The sequence below is a fragment of the Schistocerca americana genome, chromosome 3 (assembly GCF_021461395.2).
Source record: "Schistocerca americana isolate TAMUIC-IGC-003095 chromosome 3, iqSchAmer2.1, whole genome shotgun sequence".
Lineage (NCBI taxonomy): Eukaryota > Metazoa > Arthropoda > Insecta > Orthoptera > Acrididae > Schistocerca > Schistocerca americana.
This window is the reverse complement of record NC_060121.1, coordinates 216,281,316-216,293,471: the sequence shown is the minus strand read 5'-3', so window position 1 is coordinate 216,293,471 and position 12,156 is coordinate 216,281,316.

Sequence of the window (12,156 nt, the reverse complement as noted above, 5' to 3'; positions counted from 1 at the left end):
CAGATGTAGAAACACGCCTACAAATTTTCGATTGTGTCGTACGACTCCTTCTTGATGTTGCGATTTTTTTCTGTCTGTGTGCCGGAGAGTACTTACGGCACCCCATTCCCTGTTCCACTGGCGAATGGTGCGTGACTTGTCATCCCTAGATGAACCTACCTCGTGTAGTCCCGTTACAGAAGAGTGTTGTGTCTGCTCTGCATTTTTGTGTGCTGAATCAGGTGTTCCCGATGTTCTCTCTCACACACTATGAGGCATTAAGCTTCCGACTTGTTTGTACGTACTTTATTTCTTCTGAGTATTAACACCGCTTCCGCCACGGTTCTGCACTCCTTAGCCGTGACTCACTTAGCGCCGTCAAAATCTGTCCTGACAAAATTTTGTTTCTGTGCTTAGTTACTATTCTGCTGTGCAACAAATCATTTCTGTTATTTTTCCCACGTTACTTGTAATCCAGCTACAGACACAGTTCAAACTTTGTGTGTGTGTATCGCTGCTGAAAGCACTTCCAATTTATGACTACGAGACAACACAATAAGGCGAGGGGGAATTGTAATCGCCGTCAGCTTTTGACCATACAACCATTTTAGAATCAAACTTATCGGTTTCGTACATGATACGAGAGGAACACTTATCGCACGCAGTCATACAAGCAACAAAAAACTAATTTTTCTGTCCGAAAACAATACAATGCACAGAAATTATGTCATTTCGTGCTTCTGTACTTTCTCGTGGCTCCTGTAATTATTGGCGATATAATTTACACGTGAAAAGCAACTAGAGCATCAGCATCAAAGGAAAAATAAAATACTCTTTGTGGCACCGCATTTGAATGTACAGTATTGTGGTGAACGAAGAGGGTTTTTGCAGGCCAAGCGTTGCGGTCTGATTGGAGCGCTTGCAGAACTTCTGACGTCAGTAGCTCGTTCCAGTGGATTCTGTGTGCCGCCAACAAGTTTTGTTCCCCAGCGTACGACGGCAAAAAAAGGGAGGAGAGCAGTAAATGTATATCGCAACGGGCCAACTGTTCGGGAGAAAAGGAGAGGATTCTGCGCTTCTCTATTTATTCTGCAGAATGGCGCTTTAATTCATTGACTGCTAATGTAATGACACCGTATTATTCTGGAATTCCCATTTTAATTCAAATCTAATAGAAAAAGTTATGTAAAGGCGCAATTAATAGCACGGAAAAATCTAATAAAAATAAACCACTAATCAGAAAAAATTGTTAATGTAAGACCACTGTTTTCATACCTTTTCCAAAAGTACTGATATCGTTAATTTTATTTTGTATTAGTTCCTTGCATTTGTGTGAAAATCGTGTTTTCTCGAAGTAATAGGTGACGTGGAATGGAAAATAAACTACCGATCAGCACGCAATACACTTAGTTAAACATAGGACAAACATTTATTTGACAAATATCAGTTCCTCTGGGTATCAAATTTGATTGTAGCTCCATCTGTTTTGGTTATGCCTCTTCACAGAGCAAGTTTTCGCCTGTAAGCGACAAAATACTCTCCCCGTATCACAAAGACGATTTGTAGGTTTTTCACCTTTAAGAAAGAATTGCCTGCCTAGTACGTGACTCGTCTGAATGGAGGAGCTATGTCGAGCAGAAGCTTTGGCTAATGTTCAAGTACTGGCATTCGCTCATCGGTTGCAACTTGCTTCGCGTTGTAACAGATGTGCAGTGCCGTGACGCCAGTGAAAAACCAAAGCGCCCGCTGCAATATATCTCTCTTTTACTACCGAGTGTGTACAACTGTTGCAGAACTTTTCTTCGAATTCTGAAATCCTACCCTCCTGTCAAGCCGCGCCCAGAAAAACGTACACACATTTATCTTCTTCCAAGGCACGAAACTATTCGTGTCGACTGCAGAAATGAGCAAAGTCGTTGATAAAAAAAAAAGGCTCTGAGCACTATGGGACTTAACATCTGAGGCCATCAGTCCCCTAGAACTTAGAACTACTTAAACCTAACTAACCTAAGCACATCACACACATCCATGCCCGAGGCAGGATTCGAACCTGCGACCGTAGCGATCGCGTGGTAGCAGACTAAAGCGCCTAGAACCGCTCGGCCACACTGGCCGGCCAGTCGTTCATCCTTGGGAACTAGTTCACTGGTGATCGGTCTTTTTTGGGAACTGTTCATTCTTACTCGTTCACCGTTCATTGTGCTTGGTACATGGTACTTATGAAAAAATGACAATTAGTAACACAGGTGACTGAAGATGGAAGGCGCCAACAGGGCGATTTGCCTCCCCCCCCCCCCCCCCCCTGGAGTACAGAGTTTTTATTCATAACAGAATTCTCACACACTTGTAATTTTCATGATTCTGCAAAACATCTCGTCTAGCCAACGGTAGCGTTATGTGGCTGATTGCAGTGAAATAATGTAAGGCGGCGCACGAAAAACCTGCCCCGAGTACAGACTGCTCGACAATTACGCACGATTTTTTGACCGCTACGAACAGAATAAATAAACATGTAATAATTAGGCAGTGAAGAAATAACAAATAAGCTAATGCAAACAACTCCGAAACAAAAGATGACGACTGGTAAGCGATGAGCAGTCTACTACTCGGTGCCGAGTTTTCGTGCGCCACCCTGTGCCACTGAAACAATAAGGTAGAAGTTATCGTATTCTCTTTACAAAATGTGACACCACACACTCGATTACGAAGCGCGGGCTTCATTCGCTTGTAAGTCGGTCTGCCTTCCATAACAATGAACATGCTGTTTTACCTTGGATCAAAAAAAGACGGAAAAAGGCCACTCGTGTGTGCAGTGCCGACGTCCTTTGGATGTGTAGTAACAAAAAATCTTGCCTTTTACAAGTATTTTTTCTGCTGTTTATCGAAATAGTGAAGTAAGGCGATACGGCGTTTTGTTACCTGAAAAGATGTATGTATCACATGCCACGTAATTTTTATGTAGTTTACCTAATTATAAAATACATTTGAATTACCGGTCGTGGACGCTGAATAAAATACGAGAAGAACCAGATGTTCAGAGTTCAAAAAAGGTTTGAAACACATCCAGAATGGCTGTGTGAAGCGAACGAAACGAACAACAACAACTCGATACTGGACTAACTATGAGCAGTCGGCAGTAGAACTGCGACGAGTGGCCACGCGAAGAAGGACGAGTTCGGCCGAGCGATACCGAGAACGAGACAGACGGGAACGGGACCGAGGCTGGAACGAGACCGGCCGACGTGCCGTTCACGAACGAGACCGACCGTTTCCCGTTCCCGGGAACTATAAGTAGAAAGCCGCGACCGGAATGAACTATGAAAGACCGTTCCTTAGAATTCGTTCCTCGTTCGTTCTGTTCATCTTGGTGAACCGTTCCTTTGGACCCGTTAGTCCGCGAACGACCCATTTCTAGTCGACTGTAATCTACTACATAATGAGACCGAATCAGTATATCAATTTCGAAACTTTGACTTCAATGTTATCACGTCTATGAAGACATATCTAGGTTCCAAATCAGGCGTTTCATTTGCCAAAAGCATAAGTGCCTCTAAGTATGAGAAACTGAATTCATAAATCATTGAGCAGGATTCTCGTTTACAGAAAATCTAATATTTCTGCAGCTCATTGTTCATCTAAATAAATAAAGAGTCGTATTCAGTTGTTGACCTAAAAGCAAAGGGTGTTCATCATCTACTCGTGTAGAGTCACAAATTGTCGATAGGACAACAAAAGAGATTTATAGAGACGAATGCTGTAAATAGCACAAACAGACTTTGCAACCGAATATTTGAGGAAGTCAATTTCGTTTCATTATGTTGACGTAAATTAATATTAGCAGTCTTCTTAACGTAATGGTATGAAAGTGGAATAAGCGTATTCACCATAAAAATCTGTTTTAAACGCTGTATTAGTCGCAATAGTGCTGCATGTGTTCGAAACATTACACTGGCCCACAAAATTTTCACTTTTTACTTTTTACGGAAACGGCAGTAGTCGTGCTGAGTAGATGTAGATTTGCCGGATATCAAGGTTAAAATTGTCTCCTAGTTCAAGATTACAAATAAATAACACGTTTGGCGGGGTCAGGGATTTTCTCTGCCTTGTGATGACTGGGTGTTGTGTGATGTCCGTAGGTTAGTTAGGTTTAAGTAGTTCTAAGTTCTAGGGGACTTATGACCATAGATGTTGAGTCCCATAGTGCTCAGAGCCATTTGAACCAACCAAATAACACGTTTACGCTTCACAGTGACACTTATGGACAATATAAGAGCAATATGCGAAGCCATCCTGATAAAGTTACCTCTGCCGATAGTGAGTTGACACTTCCAATACAATTTGGCAACATTATTTTACACCATGGCTCATGTGCACATCATCCATTCATGTGAGCATTGTCGAATATAGATACCAGACGCGATTTTAATTGTTGTTTGTCACGGCCACGTGCTCTTGTCCTGTGTTTGTTCAGCTGTAACTGTACCCGGTGTAGTTATGGCTGGCAATGAATGTATGCGAGGTGTAGCGCTGAAACTGATGAACTGTGTTACTGTGCGGGTGTATGCTTTCACAACAATGCCCCCCCGCCTGCAGTAACAAACATGATAACTTTTGTTACATTTGTGCAGACGTTATTTGTGGTTCAAGAAGGTGGCTATTGACTAAAGCAGTGAAACAAGCAGGCGCTTTGTATTTCTGGTGTCGAGCTGGAGACCAAGATAAATCGTGGGCTCCACATGTGTAATACACCTATACAGTTAATACTTAGATGAATGTTTAAAGCGTCTCCGTGAAGTTTGGTGTGCCTGTTACTTGGCGTGCAGTTATAAATCATGCACTTGGTTGCTATTTTCATGTGGTACTTCCCTTGAGGAGAGGAATCAATATCAAGTGTAAGAGGAATATTCAATATCCTGGCGTCCCATCTGCCATTCGCCTCTCCCCGTGGCTCATGGCGAAGGACTGTCAGTTCCTGTTACCCCCCTGCACCAAGATCAAGATGTGATAGTGAAGAAGTTGAACCAACACTTACACCCCAAAAAGTGCAATCATTCACCAGTGACAATGACCCACATTTACACCAACATCGCCATTTGGAGACCCACAGAACATCACGCTGTATGAACTCAGTGATCTGATTAAGGATTTAGATCTTCCAAATCCTAAAGCCGAGCCCTTGGCCTCTCGAGTGCAGCAGTGAAATCTCTTCACTGACACACTGAGTGTGTCTGTGTTTTGAGAGCGTCAAGAAAAATTTGAGTTTCATTTCAATACCGAAGGCGACATTACATTCTGCGGTGCCACTAACGGTTTGTAGGAAGAGGTGAATATCACAAACAAACTAGACGAGTGGAGACTGCATAGATGGCTCAAAAACAAGCCTGAGGCGGCATTGTTAAACAGTAATAATGAAAGGTCATCCACCCCTTTCGCATATGCTGTCTTAGCTAAAGGAAATTTGTATAGTGCTGAAATCTGTTGTAAACTGTGTTAATTGCAACAAGCATAAATAGCTAACGTGTGGAGAGCTCAACGTCATTGCGATGCTGATTGTTTCGAAAGGGGGTTACACGAAGTATTGCTCGTATCTGACTAAGTGGGTCCGTCGTGCAAGAGAAAAACACTGCACACAGACGGAATGATCTCCACGAACAGCTCTGGTGCGTGGGTCAAAAAATATTGCCGAAAGACGTCTAGCGAATCCGAATAAAATTGTTCTCCCACCACTGCACATCGGGTTGGGACTCGTGATAGCTTTTGTTCCGGCTGAGCGCAGGAATGAAGCAACATCTTGGTATCTGTGTAAGAAGTTTCCACGACTCAGCACAGAGAAGATAGCATAGGTAATATTCATTGGCCGACAGATATGGCAGCTGTTGGGGGACATACATTTTGAGTCCACTCTAATCCCTGGTCAGCTTTGGCATTGTTCTTGGGAAACAGGACAACTGAAAATTACAGGGGCCTTGTGAACAAGCTCATTCGTACTTATAAGGTCATTGGCTGTAACACACCTACATGTGTTGCCAGACAACTATGGTGCATTCAGTGATGAGCTTGACAAGCAGTTTCTTCCAGACATTTCTCTCATGGAACAGCGGTAAACAAGACAGAGGACTAGTGCTATGTTGAGTTAATTCTGATGAATGCTACAGAAAGATGCTCCACACGGCACCCACAAAAAGCAGGCAAACAAACGACGCAAATAAACTAGCTAAGTTCAGTTAGTGTATACAAGGTGGATCACCGAAAACTTGCACTGCAAATATTGTAGAAACGGAAAGTGCTATTGATGTGTGGTTTTCACATAATGTATTGGAAGTCAGGGGCAGTACTCTTTGCCAATCAAGGTATTGTAATAATACATAGGCGTATTTTTTGTAAAATTGTACACCTTTTAAACTGCGCAATGCCTATTGACATTAACAGATTAAAAGTAAGGCAAATTAGAATATCAGTGGTGTTTGTTTCAGGATTCTAGTACAGGCCGTTTGAGAGAAACCGTATTTCTAAAAGTTCCCACGCCAATACTCGTACAAAACCTGTGTTAGCACACACTAAAGAACAACACAAGTGCATACACTAGTTACATGGATTTGACCCGTAACGAAACATTTGACCGTCTCAGGTTGTGTTCAAAATGACTGCCAGCAGTGGCAATACACGCTTCCAGTCTGGTCTGGAACGACTGCAGCACATGTGCTAGCATTTCAGTGGAGATGTTGCCCGCCCCCGGTAGCTGAGTGGTAAGTGCGACAGAATGTCAATCCTAAGGGCCCGGGTTCGATTCCCATCTGGGTCGGAGATTTTCTCCGCTCCGGGATGGGTGTTGTGTTGTAATGATCATCATTTCATCCCCATCGATGCACAAGTCGCCGATGTTGCGTCAAATCGAAAGACTTGCAGCCGGCGAACGGTCTACCCGACGGGAGACCCTAATAACATTAAAAAAAAAAGTCACACGACATTTAAATTTTTTGTGGAGGTGTTCGACCAGCCTGCAGTAATACATCGTTGCTTATTATTGGGTGCAGTTGGTATGCTCTTGTAGACAGCTTCTTTCACCTTTGCTCACATAAAAAAGTCTACAGGTGTCAAATACGGGGAACAGGTCAGCCAGGGTGCAGGTCCTCTGCATCCAGTCCAACGATTTGGAAACAATTCCTGAAGACATGCTGTAGTACTTCATACACTATGGGTCGGGCAGTAATCATGCTGGTATTACAGGTCTGCAGAGGAACGTCTTCCAGCATCAGTGGAAGATGGTCCTTTAGGAGATTGTAGTATTTATACCCATTCATTGTTCCATCTATGAAAAACGGACCTATAAGTTGATCGTTCGCTATCCCATAGCGCATGTTTCGGCGGGTTACCTGGCCATGATTGGTAAATGTGGCTTCATTACTAAACAAGATTTGCAGTATCCTGTCTACATTAAATACCATGAAGTTAACACTATTTTCATAATCGTTTCCATGCAGTTCTTGATAGAAAGAGATCTGATAGTGATGGAACCTATGTCGATGGAGAATGTGTAGTGTTATTTCAGAATAACACAGTAACATCCAAAATACTTAAATGATTTATCCACGGCGATACTGGTTCACAATAGCACTTCACAATCAATAGCATTTACACAAGCATAGGGCACTCCAGTTGACATCTGAGGTAGTTGAGACAGTATCCTAAATTCCACAGTGTTCTTAGTATGTGCGGTCACCAGTCAAAAGTACGAGCGATGGCAGGCATAGAACTGGCCGTACAATGTTTTTTTTTTCTTTTTTCTTCCCTTATTCTGATTTTCAAACCTTTACATAAAGGTAGGCCGGCAGCGGCCTATCTATGCCGCTCTTCGGCCATAGAAAATCATACAGTAAACAGGAAGTCATGAAAACAAACATACATGGAGGATAAAAACAGGAGACATGTATATTAAAATAAAGGAAGGCATTACGGCCGCACTGCTTGTATAAAAAAGTTCAGCACTATACACAAACGGAGAAACAAAGTTGCACATGTGAATGTAGGAGCACTATAGGAGAGAGACTGATAAACTGATGGGAAGAGAAACAGCAGCACAGTGGCGACGAACTTCGGCACACTAAAACATACTGTTTGCACGAAAAAGTCGGGCGCCTGTCAAAGGGAAGAGGGGAGGGGAGGGGGGGAGGATGACATTGGGAGAGAAGGAGGGGAAGGGGAGAGGGTATGGGGGGTGGAAGCCCAGGAAAGGGGGCAGGAGAGGAAGATGGGAGGAAGTGGGGAGGGAGAGAGGGGAAAAGAGGGAGCCCTGGGGGAAAAACACAGGAGGAGGAAGGGGAGGATTAAAGCTGGTAAGAGGGGTAGATGGAGGGCACGAGGTGCATCATCAGGGAGAGGGAGTTGGCGGAAGCCACCTTGGCGAAGGGTATGGAGTGTAGTAAGATGGAGAGCGGGTGGGATGCAGGTGTACAGGGGCGGCAGCGTGTGGTACTTCCCTAGAGGAGAGGAATCAATATCAAGAGTAAGAGGAATATTCAATATCCTGGCGTCCCATCTGCCATTCGCCTCTCCCCGTGGCTCATGGCGAAGGACTGTCAGTTCCTGTGGGAAAGGACGGGAGACACAAGCGGGTGAGGGGGATCAAGTTTACAGGAGGTGTAAAGGATCCGTATCCGTTCAAGGAAGAGGAGGAGGTGTGGGAAAGGAATTAAGTCGTAGAGGATCCGGATGGGGGATGGGAGGCAGATGCGATAGGCGAGGCAGAGCGCGTGGCGTTCCAGGATTTGAAGGGACTTGTAGAAGGTAGGATGGGCGGTGATCCAGGCGGGGTGCGCATAACAGAGGATGGGGCAGATGAGGGATTTATAGATGTGGAGGATTGTGGAGGGGTACAGACCCCATGTGCGGCCAGAAAGGAGCTTGAGGAGGCGGAGTCTGGAGCGGCCATACGACGCTATTGCAGTGGCCTACATACCATCCTGGTAGACCGGGAATACGGCGTGTGGTGGCCCCAGGGACCGAGTGGAGACTCGCTTCCATCTCCCGACACTGGCCCTCTAGTGGTCATCCCGAAATGGACTACGCAGCTGGTCGGCGAATCTACAGGGTGTTACAGAAAGGTACGGCCAAACTTTCAGGAAACATTCCTCATACAAAAAGAAAGAAAATATGTTATGTGGGCATGTGTGCGGAAACGCTTACTTTCCATGTTAGAGTTCATTTTATTACTTCTCTTCAAATCACATTAACCATGGAATGGAAACACATAGCAAAAGAATGTACCAGCGTGACTTCATTAACACTTTGTTACAGGAAATGCTCAAAATGTCCTCCGTTCGCGAGGATACATGCATCCACCCTCCGTCGCGTGGAATCCCTGATGCGCTGATACAGCCCTGGAGAATGGCGTAATGTATCACAGCCGTCCACAATACGAGCACGAAGAGTCTCTACATTTGGTACCGGGGTTGGATACACAAGAACTTTCAAATGCCCCCATAAATGAAAGTCAAGAGGGTTGAGGTCAGGAGAGCGTGGAGGCCATGGAATTGGTCCGCTTCTACCAATCCATTGGTCACTGAATCTGTTGTTGAGAAGCGTACGAACACTTCGACTGAAATGTGCAGGAGCTCTATCGTGCGTGAACCACATGTTGGGTCGTACTTGTAAAGGCACATGTTCTAGCAGCACAGGTAGAGTATCCCGTATGAAATCATGATAACGTCCTCCATTGAGCGTAGGTGGAAGAACATGGGGCCCAATCAAGACATCACCAACAATGCCTGTCCAAACGTTCACAGAAAATCTGTGTTGATGACGTGATTGCACAATTGCGTGCGGCTTCTCGTCAGCCCACACATGTTGATTGCGAAAATTTACAATTTGATCACGTTGGAATGAAGCCTCATCCGTAAAGAGAACATTTGCACTGAAATGAGGATTGACACATTGTTGGATTAACCATTCGCAGAAGTGTACCCGTGGAGGCCAATCAGCTGCTGATAGTGCCTACACACGCTGTACATGGTACGGCAACAACTGGTTCTCCCGTAGCACTCTCCATACAGTGACGTGGTCAACGTTACCTTGTACAGCAGCAACTTCTCTAACGCTGACATTAGGGTTATCGTCAACTGCACGAAGAATTGCCTCGTCCGTTGCAGGTGTCCTCGTCGTTCTAGGTCTTTTCCAGTCGCGAGTCATAGGCTGGAATGTTCCGTGCTCCCTAAGAGCCGATCAATTGCTTCGAACGTCTTCCTGTCGGGACACCTTCGTTCTGGAAATCTGTCTCGATACAAACGTACCGCGCCACGGCTATTGCCCCGTGCTAATCCATACATCAAATGGGCATCTGCCAATTCCTCATTTGTAAACATTGCACTGACTGCAAAACCACGTTCTTAATGAACACTGACCTGTTGATGCTACGTACTGATGTGCTTGATGCTAGTACTGTAGAGCAATGAGTCGTATGTCAACACAAGCACCGAAGTCAACATTACCTTCCTTCAGTTGGGCCAACTGGCGGTGAATCGAGGAAGTACAGTACATACTGACGAAACTAAAATGAGCTCTAACGTGGAAATTAAGCGTTTCCGGACACATGTCCACATAACATCTTTTCTTTATTTGTGTGTGAGGAATGGCCGTACCTTTTTGTAACACCCTGTATATGCCCGGTCCGCGTGTGTTGTCTTAGCAGCTGCGCGGCCGGCCGCGCTTTGCGCATGCTGACGTCCGCCGCTGCCGGCCTGTGGCTGAGTGATGGCGGATACCACATGTAGGACACTTGTCTGATTCACACCATTTCCTCGTGTGATTGTGATGGAGATAATGTGTGGATCAACTGCAACAGCAGCAAGGACATTAATTTCCCCCTCCTCTACTCTTTTTGTTTCTTTCTGTTACGTTGTCTATTTGCTACACTAGCGCTTTCGCGTTACTGGTTGAAGAGGTTGATAAATAACTGCCGAGATGGTTGACGTCTATTAGGATATCTTGCCGCATACGACTACATTCTTCCTAACTATCTATACACCATGAGCATATTGGCTTTTTGCATTTGTGACTCGCATCGTCCACTCATAACCTAGTGCTTGGGCTGTCACAACCCAACTGACTAGCAAGTCGCAGTTCACTTAACAAACACAGAAGTACACTGTAAGCAAAAATAACAACACCGTGCGTAGCAACTGCACACGTTCAACGGCACAAACAAGACTCGGCGTTGAAACTTTTCAAAATACGATATCTCGTGAGCGACGCGCACTAGTATCCCACAGAAAACTATACTGATATTCTAATTTACACTACTCTTAGTCTGATAATGTCAACGGGTATTGTTCCTTTCGAAAAATACACTGTCTAAGTATTATTACAATCAGTTTATTGGATAACAGTTGGAGACTCTGACTACCAATCCATTCTGTGAAAACCGCACATCAGTGGCACTTTCTATGTCCACAATATTTGCGATGCAAGTTTTAGGGTATTCACCCTGCATGTCCTATTGAGTACAGCATCAATATACGCGAAATGCAATGTCCCATCTTACTTGTAACCCTGAGCTAGGAGACAATTTTAACCGTGATATACGTGTTCAGCGCATCTAAATCTGTGAAGACCGTCATCTGCTATGGATTCTGCAGAAAAACAGCAGTGGACCAGCCTTGTGAGTCCCACAGAAAGAAAAGTTTCTGTGTAATTATATCAGACCCAGCATAAGGTGCACGCAGTCTCAGAGTGTTAAGGAAGTTAATCAGCTAATGGAAGAGGACATGGCTCCCGGGAAAGACTATACCTCATCCCCGTCCAAGGAAAAGGGCGAAGGGGCGGCCATTCATTCTGCTTGAGATTCTGTTCGCTCTATCAGAGCAAAACTTACGTTGGCGGGCGTGCTAGCGCGTAAGAAATTGCAGAAGTTGTGATATGTGACTGCCTCACACCAAGCATCCCCATTACTCACAACTTTAAGTTATGTGGTGAGGCAGCGGCGGGTGTAAATCAAATGAGATCTGGAGCCCACGGCGCAGCTGGAGACCAGGGAACAGTTGGTAATTGTTGCTGAAGGAATATTTTTACAAATTACTTTCATCGAAAGCGTTCCGTACATAAGGGGCCGCATTTAGGACAAATCATGAGTGCAACCGTACTAAGCTGCTTTTTGCTTGCGGAATAATGTTGATGATGCTTCCA